The sequence below is a fragment of the Anarrhichthys ocellatus genome, unplaced genomic scaffold (assembly GCF_004355925.1).
Source record: "Anarrhichthys ocellatus isolate YVR2014 unplaced genomic scaffold, GSC_Weel_1.0 scaffold11, whole genome shotgun sequence".
NCBI lineage: Eukaryota > Metazoa > Chordata > Actinopteri > Perciformes > Anarhichadidae > Anarrhichthys > Anarrhichthys ocellatus.
The window spans coordinates 11,677,199-11,689,625 of NW_022280041.1; the positions used below are offsets into that span (position 1 = coordinate 11,677,199).

Here is a 12,427-nt window from a genome sequence, read left to right on the forward strand (position 1 = left end):
GGCCCACGTCATGGGGGGCCCCCCCCCCCCCCCCCCCCCCCCCCCATATGCTCGCTCTGGAGCCACATTAGAAAGTTGAATGCCCGTCTGGAGCGATAAAGAGAAAAGAGAGGTGAGGTCGCCCTAATATGCCAGTTATACGTGGCGACGTATCGTGACGGACACACACTTCTTTCAAAGAGCTCACACGTATCTAGTGTAGGATATCAGATTGAGACTGATGGCGAGATCTGCATTTCATCATCCCCAGCTCCACCCCAACCCCTCTTAGACCATAACATACAAACAGCATAGGCTTAGTAGCTATAAGTTTGCTACTTAAAAAAATGTCAAGAGACTCAAACTGTGACGTACATCAAATAACGAAGCATCTTTTTTCCGTTTTACAATCAGCAGCACTCAGAGAATACCTGGCTAAAATCTTTAATTACACTGTTAACCCCCTCCCAGTGTCCTATAGCATGTTTTAATCTGCTGCTTCGACGCTATTATGATCCCCCGTAATCACAGGAGTTCTCTCGGACATAATGTTGACAGCAGCCATTTTGAAAGAGAGGGAGGGAAATGTCAAGAGAGTCGAATCTGATGTGAATCGTGTAATGTCACCGCCGCTGTGTTCAGCAGCAGCATCTCCTGGAAGCCCTCTCCAGTGAAAGAGCTATGTGTCACCCACATAGGTGGTTCAGCGTGCGCCCAAGGGGTTCCATCCAAACGGATTCTCGTTTCATCAGTTTCTGTCCCGCTCGCGTCCAAACATCAGCCGTCTAGGACGTGATCGGGACAGCCTCTGAGCGGTGGAATACGGTGCACGTTCTAGACATGAGCAGACAGACATGGAGATCCCCGCACAGCCCATATCAGCATCTCCTGCGGAGCGACTGTCGTTTGACCTTCATGTCGCTCGGCTGCGTAACACATCGTGACCCGGAGTGTCCCCCAGCAAGGCCCCGTCCTCGGCCTCGCTCACCCTGTCGGTGTCACTCCGCCTGGCTTAGTGTCAGCTGAGGCCAGGGTGTCACGTAACCTTTCCCTCCTCATCAAAGTCACGATGGATGCAACCTGCCCTGGGTCACTTACTGCGATACTCTGTCTCTGCTCGTTTGTATCTTTATCTCTCCAGTTGTTTTTTTTGCTCCCAATCAGTTTTGATCCGTTGCACGTTTTTCCTTACTGCGTCGTATGTTAGTTTTCTCTTGTAGGTTACAAGATAAGGACCTACAGTTGTCAGTTGTTTTAGCAGTGTTAGTGACCATTCACCACTTTAAAGGACTAATTGCCTAAGCTAAGCTAATTAGCGATCTAGTCTGCAGAATGAGGTTCGCCGTGGGCTGTTCATCTGTCATCAGCTTGTTTCCTTCCACATGTTTTTACGCTCTGAAAAGCTGCATGAAAACAGCAAAATGTGATATAACTAAATGGGGGGTTTTCTGTAGTTTGAGCTGTTTTGGTCAAAAAAGAGTTGATGAGCTAGATGGATTATGGAAACACCTTTTGCCGAATAAATTCTGCCGTAGCAAAAGTTTGACCCACATGACTGATCAGCTGTTTCTGCTGCGGACGTCTTCCCCGCTATTCCCATAATGAGTTATTGTTTCCGTCTCTGGACAGCGGCAAACTTGGCCAATACTAGCTGACATTATTAAAACTTGCCAGATTTAAACAAATTCCCTGGTAGATGTGTCAGATAGCCAAGCGGATTTGTTTTGTTTCTTGCAGATTGGTCCTGGCAGATTCCAGTCATGTGTAGCCTGTAGCGCCAACTTCTGACCAAACTACGCTGTAGCCCAGTTTATCTGCTGCGAACCAGTTGATGGAAACATGCCTAATACATGTGGAGGGGATGGGAAGCAAGCAGGGGTAAAAAGCAGGGGGGTGCTGTCAGAATCTATTGTGTAGCAGGCCACTGTTTGGCTGTGGTGGACTAGTGGCCTCACTGCTCCATGCCAATACAGTTCAAGATGAAGTGATTTCATTGGCTTTCTGCAAAGAAGTTCAGCAGCATCATTGAACCATAAAATGTTTTTTCTTAAAAGAGAGCACAGGTTGTTTAATTTACAGCGTAGATCTTTACTCTGTAACAGGGGAAAAAACGATTTCATTTAAACTTAAAATAACACAAAACAACACTTTGAACCCTTCGGCCTTCCATCTAAATTGACTTACCTACGTCCTTTATGTCTTCATTCTGTCCAGCCTCCTCATTTACTCCTTCTCTTGCTGTTTTGTCCACCTCCCTCTGAAGATGGTCGACTTAATGCATGTTCAAAAAAGCCTGGGCCCTGCCATATATTGGTTCCAGTTAGACGGGGGTTTAGCCAACTCTGTAATTGGCCTGTGGTTAATCCCTGCCTTTCTTTTTAGCCACTTTCAAGGGAGGGTAAATTACTCCTTCGTCTGCCTGTGGCACAAATTGGTTTAAGGAGTGTGTGTTTGTGTGTGCTGCTATGATGGCGATACGTTCAAACACGCAAAAACAATAAGAGGAAGTAAAAGCCAAAGTGGAGTCTTGATGAAAGGATGCTCTGTAAAATGACTATAGCTGTGCTCTCAGCTGAGACACTGTGTGATGGATGAATGCATGTTATGCTTTTGAACAGCTTGGAGAGACTTGGGGGAGACTGTAAAACTCATGCACAATTAGCATCCTCAGGGTGAGGGGCTGTAAATCTGCCGTCAGTAAAAAGCATCTGAATGTGCGAGGCGCCGGTCGAGGGGCCCCGTGCAGCACAGCTCGCCGTGCAGATACCTGCAAGGAAGCCAGATTAATCGCGATGGGAAGATGAGATGCCACAAAGAATTCATTATTCCTCCTCCTAAATAAATGAGCCCAGGGCTGCGACTTCAACCGCCGCCACCTCAGATGTAACCCACGCTTTAATAAGAGCTGTCGTGGGCGCCCATGTGGACGCCCATCCTCGTTTGCGTATGCATGTGCGGACTCCTTCCATTTTTGCTTGTGTGTGACACCTCTGCGCGTGTTGCAGGAGAAGATGTGAAGGAGTAAGAAAGGAGCCGCGTTTGAATTTGGATCTTGACTTGTGAGCGAGCCGTGCATTTGAGGCCGCCAGATGATTCCTTTTATTGCTTCCAAGAACGCTTACAGTGCAAATCCCCACCGCCAGCCTGCCGGGAAATGCTGCTTATGGACATCTCATTGAGTTTCCCAAACGTTCACTCAATGGATTAAGCAATCACCGTCTGACGTATAACTAACTGTCTGTGTGCATCTACACTGCCGTGATTTTTTTCTATAACCACGCAATGATTCCCTTCTGGAATGAAGTACTCTGGAAATGGCAGCTTTACAATCCAGTGGAGAGTTTTGACATAATTTACCTTTTTTTATGTTGCTGGCATCCATTCTTATAAGATGCAAAGCGTCTGCCAAAGAGATAAAGTACTCCGTGTTTGGATCAATGGATACGTGACACTAGTAAGGGCATAGTGGGAGTTTGATTGCCTCGTGGAGAGATGTAGGCTATCGAGTGCTTTGACAAAAATCCCCCCCAAATTTTCATAAGCAAGATTTAATTCGCACACAAAATTAAGAGAAACTGCAGGACACAATGCATGTGTTTTGCATCGTGTCAAATGTGCAACCACCAAAAAAGCCGGTATCTTCTCTGCAAACCGCCAGTGTTAGCTCATGAACTGATTGGTGTTGGTTCTTGGTGTACTGGTTTGCAGATCTTTTTATGGTGCAGCATCCGCAGCTCACAGGGACAGAGTTGTGCTTGCATATGTGTGTGCGCGTGTGTGTGTGTGTGTGTGCATGCGTGTGTGTGTGCGCCATCACTAAGAAGCCATTGTCGAAAAAAAGTGCATAAGAGGTTCAACACTTGGCCTGATGACAGAGCCCTGCAGCGTTGGTCTCACACACACACACACACACACACACACACACACACAGAAGGAGAAATATAGAAACACACAATGCAAAATAACTTTAAAATCTCTGCTTCTGTAGAAAATAGGCCTCTTGGCGTGATATGACATCACATGTTGCTTTGTTGTAAATGTATTGTTAACCCAGCTGGTGGAGTGCTATTCTATTCTGTTCTGCTCTATTCTGTTCTATTCAACTGCTGTCCAATCGTTATCCGTCTGCTCCAAATCTGCCCATTCTAGTCATTGTGTGCTCTATCACTGAGGCCGCATCATCTGCTCAACTGTTTCAATGTGGACTTATCCCCCCCCCCCCCCCCCCCCACCCCTCCGCCAATACCCTCCACCCTCTTCCTGGCTCTTATTTCCTCATCATGCTGCTTGGCGCCGTCTGCCATGCTTTTGTCCCGTCCTCACTCCCGGCCAAAATGGAAGCATCTAGCTGCGGCTTCTCCAGTGCCGGCTGTAGGATGGTTATATTTACCAGTGCAGTAATTGGGGTTGAAGAACCTTGTTGGCATGCGTCAGGTGGGCGGATCACTTCACCATCCAGACACCAGTTTGTATTGAAAGAAAATCTGGCAAATATTTGGCTATTTGGTATTTGGTATTCATAAACATTTCACCAAAGGGCAACACACAGAGAAGTCAGAAACTTCCTGGTCACACAAATGGGACGCATCAAAATCCGATATTTCATTTCTACAAATAATATACGGATTTATGTGGGATTGGGTTTTTGTGTCAATAAAGAAGGCAGGTTTGAGTAACAGCAATGAAAGAAATGTGTGTGTTTATGCCGTTCTAGTGACGGCACGCAGCCTTAAGGTAATCACACATCACTACACACTCATCCGCCTCAGACGCACCGTGTCGAACCGTTTAGAGCCAAACAGCTCAGTGGGCCCGGAGCTCTTCTGTCCCACCAACAACATTTGTAAATACATTACGTTTTATGCAAAGCCAACAAAAACTCTCGGAGGATGCAAAGTGCATTTTCAAGAGACCAGCGCACATTATTTTCATACTTCCATGCTTCACTTTCACTATGAACAGCTTGATCAGGGTTCATACCCGTCCAACCCCCGACCGCTGTCATTTGCATGAATGATGAGTGAGAACCTGTCACTCCATGTCTCTAACTGAGGACTGATGTGATTTACTTTTTAATAACATCTCACTTTGCCCCAGGAACTCTGTTTTCACCAAAGCAGTGTGTTTTGTCTGTTCTGTTCACGTGAACGGGACACACTCCATGTATCTGTACTTATGTGCGTCTGTCCCGTTCCTGAAAGCAATATCTCAATAAAGCCTGGCGAGAATTTCTTCAAAATTTGGCCCAAACATCCACTTGGAGTCATGGATGGACTCACAAAACACATTTTGACCATAACTCAAGAATTGACATGCCATTTAGGATAAAATGATGAACTGATGACATTTTGGACAGATGTGGATGTGAACTACAACTTGACTGGTTTACGGAGGCATACAATGCGAGGCATACGATTCTAGTTCAGTGTTTTCTCCCTGACTGTTCTCACAGCCTGGTCTCTCTTTTCACCTTTTTTACTTTATCACTCTCTTTTTTAGCACTCTGTCCTTTCCACCTCTCCCATGGGAGACACGATTCTCTGCATCAGAGCTGAGTGTGTCTGAGTGATGTTGCTAGTTTGATCTTTGAGGCCCAATGTTGTGACAGGAGGGGAGTACCGAGGTGCCCAGAGAAGGTGCCCTGAATCTGGGTCACTTGCCTCAGACCACCCCCACCTCCCTTCCACTGAACGCCATCACTGTTCAACTTAATCTTGCTTCCCTCAAAAACCTATAACTCAACCCAGGAAACCGCAATTACCAAAAGTGAATGCGTTTTATCCTTCATTTTTCTCATTCATTCCTCAATCATTTTCCTCATTTTCCTCCAGTCGCAGCAACCAAAAGAAAAAAAAAGCCTCCAGGACCTTTCAATTAGTGATCATAGTCCTTTTGAACGCCTGTCTGCCTCTGGCTACAAACACCTGGCCCTCCATCATTTGACAGCTCTGGCACAAAATGTGGGCACTATTAATTTGCTTTATTATAGCACATTGGCATTTCAGTGATGTCTTTTTAATTACTTTGATTGATAGTTTTGGATAGACGAATCCAGGATGGTGGGTCAGGAGGCGGGAGGGGGAGCGACTGGGACCATTCATTCAGTTGTGAATCGGTAACCTTTCCTACTCAGAGCTTTAAATGTAAATGGAGCCCCGAGGGTGATGATCATACTTTGTATCAATGCCATTTAGATTCACTAAACGAACGAGCCCTTCCAAGTGAATCTTTCAGTTTTTTCCCCAGAAGTATACAGTATACTGTATTACTTGGATATCTGATCTGGGAAGATATTTATGAATTGATTATGACCATCTCTATCTGGAAACGCTTGCTAGATATTGACTAACCCAGGCCTGTAGCTGAGCCTGTCCAATCCTTGCTTACAGAACATGGAAAGAAAATGATTCTTTTGAAAAAAAAGGTTTTCATTTCCTGAAAGAAAGTTCAACTCTTTCGTTTCGCTTCAGACTTTTGCAGATGTTTTGTACTTTCAACCACCCTTTTCTATCTTTAAAGTTAGTAACTTTCATTTTGTGTCGATTTGCGAGCACCAGAGTCCATTTAGAAACCTCTCATCAGGGGCTGACCGTCTCCCCCGCGCAGTCCTGGTTCTGGTTCTCCCGTGCCTCCCTTCCCTTCAGCAGGCCCAGCAATACAGCCTAGGACTCCAACAGCGTGGTGTTGTTGTTGGCTCCCAGGATGCACGGTGGCACCCAGCCACCGACGAGCATTATGAAACACTATGTAGAAATAGCCAATCTTCTCGGTTATGGTCTCATAATAGGTCATATAGAGACATCGGTAGTATATTGAGACTGTTTTATAACCAGTTAAAAGCTCCTTACAGTAACTTTAAAGGCCACAATTCAATTACAGATCAAAGAGGCCCAGTGTGTGGATGGCCCAGAGAAGCCGTCTACCATCACATGCACTTTTCAGCCGTGGGAAGTCGCTCAGCATAAGAGCTTTCGCTCAATGCCATAAATGTAAATGAAGTTGTTCTGCTGCGTCAGTGCGCTGCCCAACGCTCACAGAGCTGACAGAAGCGCTCCCCATGGAACAAAGGCAACGGGGCTGGGGGGGGGGGGTTCTCACCCACCCTGTTTTACGCCACACAACCGACTCGACAAGATCGCAGGAATGTTTTGTGTCATGATGATGACCATCGAGATTCTTGTTTCTAAAAACAGAAGGCTGTCTGGGGGCTGGAGAGTGTTCGGATCTCAGTCAGAATGTTGTAGTTCCCAGTTTCCCCACATATTTGCTGCAGTAACATATTTTATAGAGCCTCTGCCAGAGTGTGAGAATATTTTTTATTTTGGACAGTTGGCCAGTAACATCTGGTAATGTTCATTTCACTCATGCACATGTATTTTAGTGCACCCACTTCACTGATGCGACTGGCTAATCTAACAGTCTGCACTGAGAACAACTGTTGCCTCCAAATGTTATCCGACCCACAGTGAAGATATTAATACCCATCACTCTACTAAAACTGGTCACCAGATGTTCGGCACGTTTATATTGCACATCTGTCATGGTGTGTTGCACCTCTACACTTCTAGATGGTCACTTTGAACCAAGAAAACTGACATGTTGAGTATCTTTTTTTTTTTTCTGACACACTTTGATTCACTTTACGATGACGGGCTAAAAATATCTTTATTACAAGTTTAAACGGTTACGCGTCACACCCGCTTATCTTTTATGGCCGGTTTATTTCAAACAGTAATGGACAAATGTTCTCTCCTTTGCTTAAAATAACTTTTTTTGCACACTTCTTTTTGTACACTTGTCATAAATGGATGAGCCAAATCTGTACTGAACAACAAAATATAACAAATGGTTTAAAATACATTCACTGGGCAGAACATAAAGCAGTGATTTAGCCTAATTACAAAACCAAATGGAATCAGCAATGGAAGAAAATAAAGAAATATTTCGGCTACTCTCAGCATCAGAGTCAGAAATAAATAATGAAGCTATAAAACACGAAGGCTACCTAAATCAAACGGCAAACAACCAGCACTGATTTTTGGTTGGCTTTACTTTGGAAATTAGGCTGCATTTACTACAATCTCCTCACCGTGTGCACTTCATATGGTGTGAGTAATGGCTTCATCCTCAAAGTTTTGTCAGTTGCGACAGCAGTGCTGATTAATTCTAGCGGCATGAGCTGAGCGCTGTGTCCTCGGCACGGCAGCTGTAGCGGGCCAGTGTCACGACAGAATTCTCCCACTATTTATAACAGCACTGGGAATGATATGCAAACATTGATTTGAAAATATTGCAGGTAGTTTAATCCAGCGTTTGCCCTGCCACACTCCCCGTAAAAAGAAACTGCTGCACGGCGCTTCATCTGATGGGGGCTAAACACTGGAGGGTATGGCTGGTTTATGTACCTGTATGCTCCTCTTTTTGTCTGGGTGGTGTTCGTTTTGGAAGCTGTCACGTAAACTGAAAAAGCAATACAGTGGCCAGTAGTCCGAGCTAACATTCAATACATGTCAATTTGATAAACGTATAAAACCGAGTAAGGCTGTCCAATGAAACCCACACGAATGAAAGCCATTTTGAAATAAAATCATAATCTTCCGGGAATCTTTTTAATGCCGTTCATTGTGATCCTCCTTTTGTCATTTTTTTCTGTTTTTCCCCTGCCTCCCTCTGCCTTCTGCCACCATCACTTGATGCCACACAATGAGAGCCTCTACTGCGAGGCGCGGTTTACTTGATTGGGATGCTAATCAAAATCTCAAGTGGCTCTGCACCTCGGTGAGAATGTGCTCCACGCACAGTTTTTGTGATCTAGTTTGTCGCCCTTTTTTATTCCTTGTAGGTGGGTAGATGAGTGGGTTTTTTCCAAGACGTTGAAGTAATTGATGGGAAGGTGGGAGGCCTTCTAGTCCAACCGCACAGCCTTTAACACGTTAAATATAAGGAGCTCAACAATGCGCTGACGATTTCAGGTCATTCGCACTGAAACATATTTTCTCTGACAGTTGACATGCAGTGCACCTCACAAAGAGTCTTTCACAGCACCGCTACCTTTGACTAAGTCGGGTGTTTTAGCAATAATTCAGGAACTATTGTGCCGAGGCCTGTCACGATAATTACGTTATCCGCTTATCAGTCATCGATGCATCCAACTGCAAGGTGCTTATCCTAGTTTTATGTGTTTCATTTATTTAAGATATGAAAAAAAATTATATTCCAATGTCTTAAGATTCTTAAGAATTAATTCATTGTTAATTGCTCTGTTGAAGGATAAACTTGCATTATTATGCTATTACATTATCATTTCATCATAAGCATAAAATGGTCTTGAAATGATGACAATAATAATGTTTATTGGAACCTTTTCTGGCACAATATATCGTTCAATAGTATTAGTTATCCCAACAGGCTGTGCCCCAATGCACCCGCTCAATGAAAATGCTCTCAAAAGCATTGGAATTAAATAGTATGATTTTTAATTGGATTTGCTACCAATCAGTGTTGAAATACTGTATGTAAAACAAAGACACTGACTTCGCTCTCCCATCAGTATTATTCACTGAGGCGTTGGTCCATGCTGTTCTTTTCTGATCTCCAGAATTTAATTTAGCTTTAATTAATACGGCAAAAACTCCCGAGTCACTCAGAGGACAACGTTTGGTTCTCACTCAGAAAAGTCTGCCTGAATCTCCTTAACCTAACAAAGTTGTACAAGACTACTTTTTGCTTTTAGTTTGGGCTTCAGAAAATGTCACAAAATGTGTCCTCTATGTTGGACTTCTAAGGAGACCCTGTTTATCTTAAAGATGCTTCGTGAGTTTGCCCAACGTTGTATTCTGAGCTCGTTTTGAACACAGACAGACTTCTGTCTCACAAGCACATGCAAATATTAACTCCAGAGCCACGCTGCGGAAGGGGAGATGGTGTATTCGCTGTTCGAGCGATGCCTGAAAATGCTATTAGCGGTGAGATAAAGTGAGAGAGATGGAGTGAAAGGAAGATATCCATCTTTTATGAGCATCTCCCCCACGCCCTCCACTGGGCTTTCTGCGGCTGAGTGTGTGCAGCCCTCTACGCTAATCCCATTTAGCAAAAATGTAATCAGAAAAAGGCCCACTGGAGTTTCCGCTGTCCGGCTCTCTTCCTGTGTGGGCCCGGCGTCGGATTCTTACATCATCGGGATCATCAGTTTCACTCTCACCGGCTTCAGTCAGACACACCTCTCCTCGCTGTCCCATCGGTGCTGTGAGACGAGCCACCAATGGGTTGTGCTGTCCGTTGGTGTTGCAGGTGATTACCTGTGTTCCCAGCTCTCTGGCTGCGTGTTGATTTGTCACTGTGCTTAATAGAGGGAAAGTCAGCCGAGCTCTGTTATTTTTAGCAGTACAGTAACACACAGTCCGTCCGGTAGAGTACTTGGATCTTGTATTTGTAGTGTTTGCTTCCTATTGGTAACATCATACACACCTAGCTAATTGTCTAGATCTGGCACATTGCTAGTAAGACATCAGTGGCGTTGCTAAAAAGAAGCCAGATGATCAGACACGTGTTTGTCATGTGATCCTGCAAAACTGTTCAGGCCACTACACGGCCACTACATGGCTACTCTTGCGGTAGATTAGCACAGTTCTCATGTGCAGTAAGTGGTTATTACCAACATTTCAGCTGTGCTTTGTTTCAGTTTGACCTCCAAATGAAGTGGTTTAGGTAATCTGATTAAACTGTGCGCTTGTTTATAACCGTTTTTATCATTTGACCAGTCAGACTTTTGTTGTTGTTCAACATCGCCATGTTCCCTGATCTTAGCAGCTTCTCTCGCAAATTAAATGAAAATATGACGGCGAAAGCAACAAAACTGAGATATTAGTATGCCTTACTTTATTCATCATTACAGTTTGCTCTTCGAGAGGGGCTACAACATTTGTTTATGCAATACTTATTGCTCCAAGCAAGGAGTGTAATATTCTTTGAGGTGACATGTTTATTGCTTTTACTGCTTACTCCTTTGTAACCCTGTTTTTGAAAGTGCCTTATAGATGAAAATCATTATTATTATCCGTGTTATTTGTTAACTGCAGTAAAAGCACATTGTCATTCTCCTGGCTGTTTGACAGCCTTTTGCCGCTTCATAAATCCATCATATCTGCTTGTTAGTCTGCCCATCTGAGCAGCCAGCCTGTGGTCTGCCCCCTCTCATTCCACCGCCAACATTTTTTTTCATGGCTTCATGGTGGTTTGAGGATGAGCGCAAAAGAAAACATCCTAATCTAGGGCACGCGCTGCATTCCATTAGCTGGGCCTGCCAACCCTTATCTATTGATCTGCCCGGATTTGGGAGACTTTCTAACTTTATATTTTGAGGAGTTGTGTGGTGTGGGACTAGCGCCTCACTGATCTGACAGATAAAAACAAAGATGAAAGAGCTGCATTTAGGCACAGGCCCGGCACAATCGGCAGAGATGAGCGAAGGGGGATCGAGCCGGAGATAAAGGGATGAAGTGGAGGATGTAGAGGAACGCGTGAGAGGCAGAGGTTCGCCCTCCAACACCTTGTGAAGGTCACAAGGTTTAGTGAAAAACGGTAAACACTGATCTTACCCACGGTCGCTCATGCACTGGCTTTAATTAAATAATAAGCTCTGCGCCGCCTGCTCCGTTGCATCCACTGCATCCTTTATGATCCTGCTTTTCAGTAGATAAAAGACCAGGCTGTCAAAACCCCCAACCAGGCCCCCAACCAGGCCACTGCTCAGTTTTGACAGCGGGCACGGCTGGCTTCGTCCAACTTCCAGCCACTGGTTCCACATCACTAAAAAAGGAACTGGGAAAAAAAAAACACTTGAAGGATGGACGAAGGTTGAATGTTGTCAATTTAAATGGAAGGATACGGGGAGGCATACGCAGGACGTAAATAGAATACACGATTCGTGGCGGAAAAAACACAACCTGTGTTCTCTTGCTTACATTTAACAGCTGTCATTATGGCGCGTTTTCTCGGCCCTCCTTCTTCCCTCCACCGCTCGTTCTCCCCGACTGCCTCCCACGCTTTATAAGTTGACCTGGAAATGCATATGTGCCCAAACACTCCTTTAATTAAAACTGTCGCTCCCCTCCTCTCGGCTCGGCAGCCTGTCCCAGCCCCTCAGCCGTCACTGACAGCCATTCAGAGCAGAAAATCTGTGGACAGCATCGGCCTGCTCGCGGGCTAATCTCTGCCTCTCACACCCTATTTCTGAATTAACCGTCCTCATTATCGCATCCTCCCAGAAACTCTCCCTCTCCTCTCTGTTTCTGTCATCCCTCTCCTCCTACCGCATCCTTTCTCTCTTCCTCTTCGCCCTCCCACTCTCTCGTGTAGCTTTCCCCCTTCTTCCTTTCCGGCTCATCCCCCCAAAAAGGAGGGAGAGAGAGAGAGAGAGAGAGAGAGAGAGAGAGAGAGAGAGAGAGAG

General features: G+C 45.0%; 1 protein-coding gene across 9 annotated transcripts in view; it reads left to right on the plus strand.

The window, feature by feature from the left end:
* The window catches only part of nrxn2b (neurexin 2b), a 620,971-nt gene that overhangs the window by 534,779 nt on the left and 73,765 nt on the right, over window positions 1–12,427 (plus strand). The window lies entirely within an intron of this gene.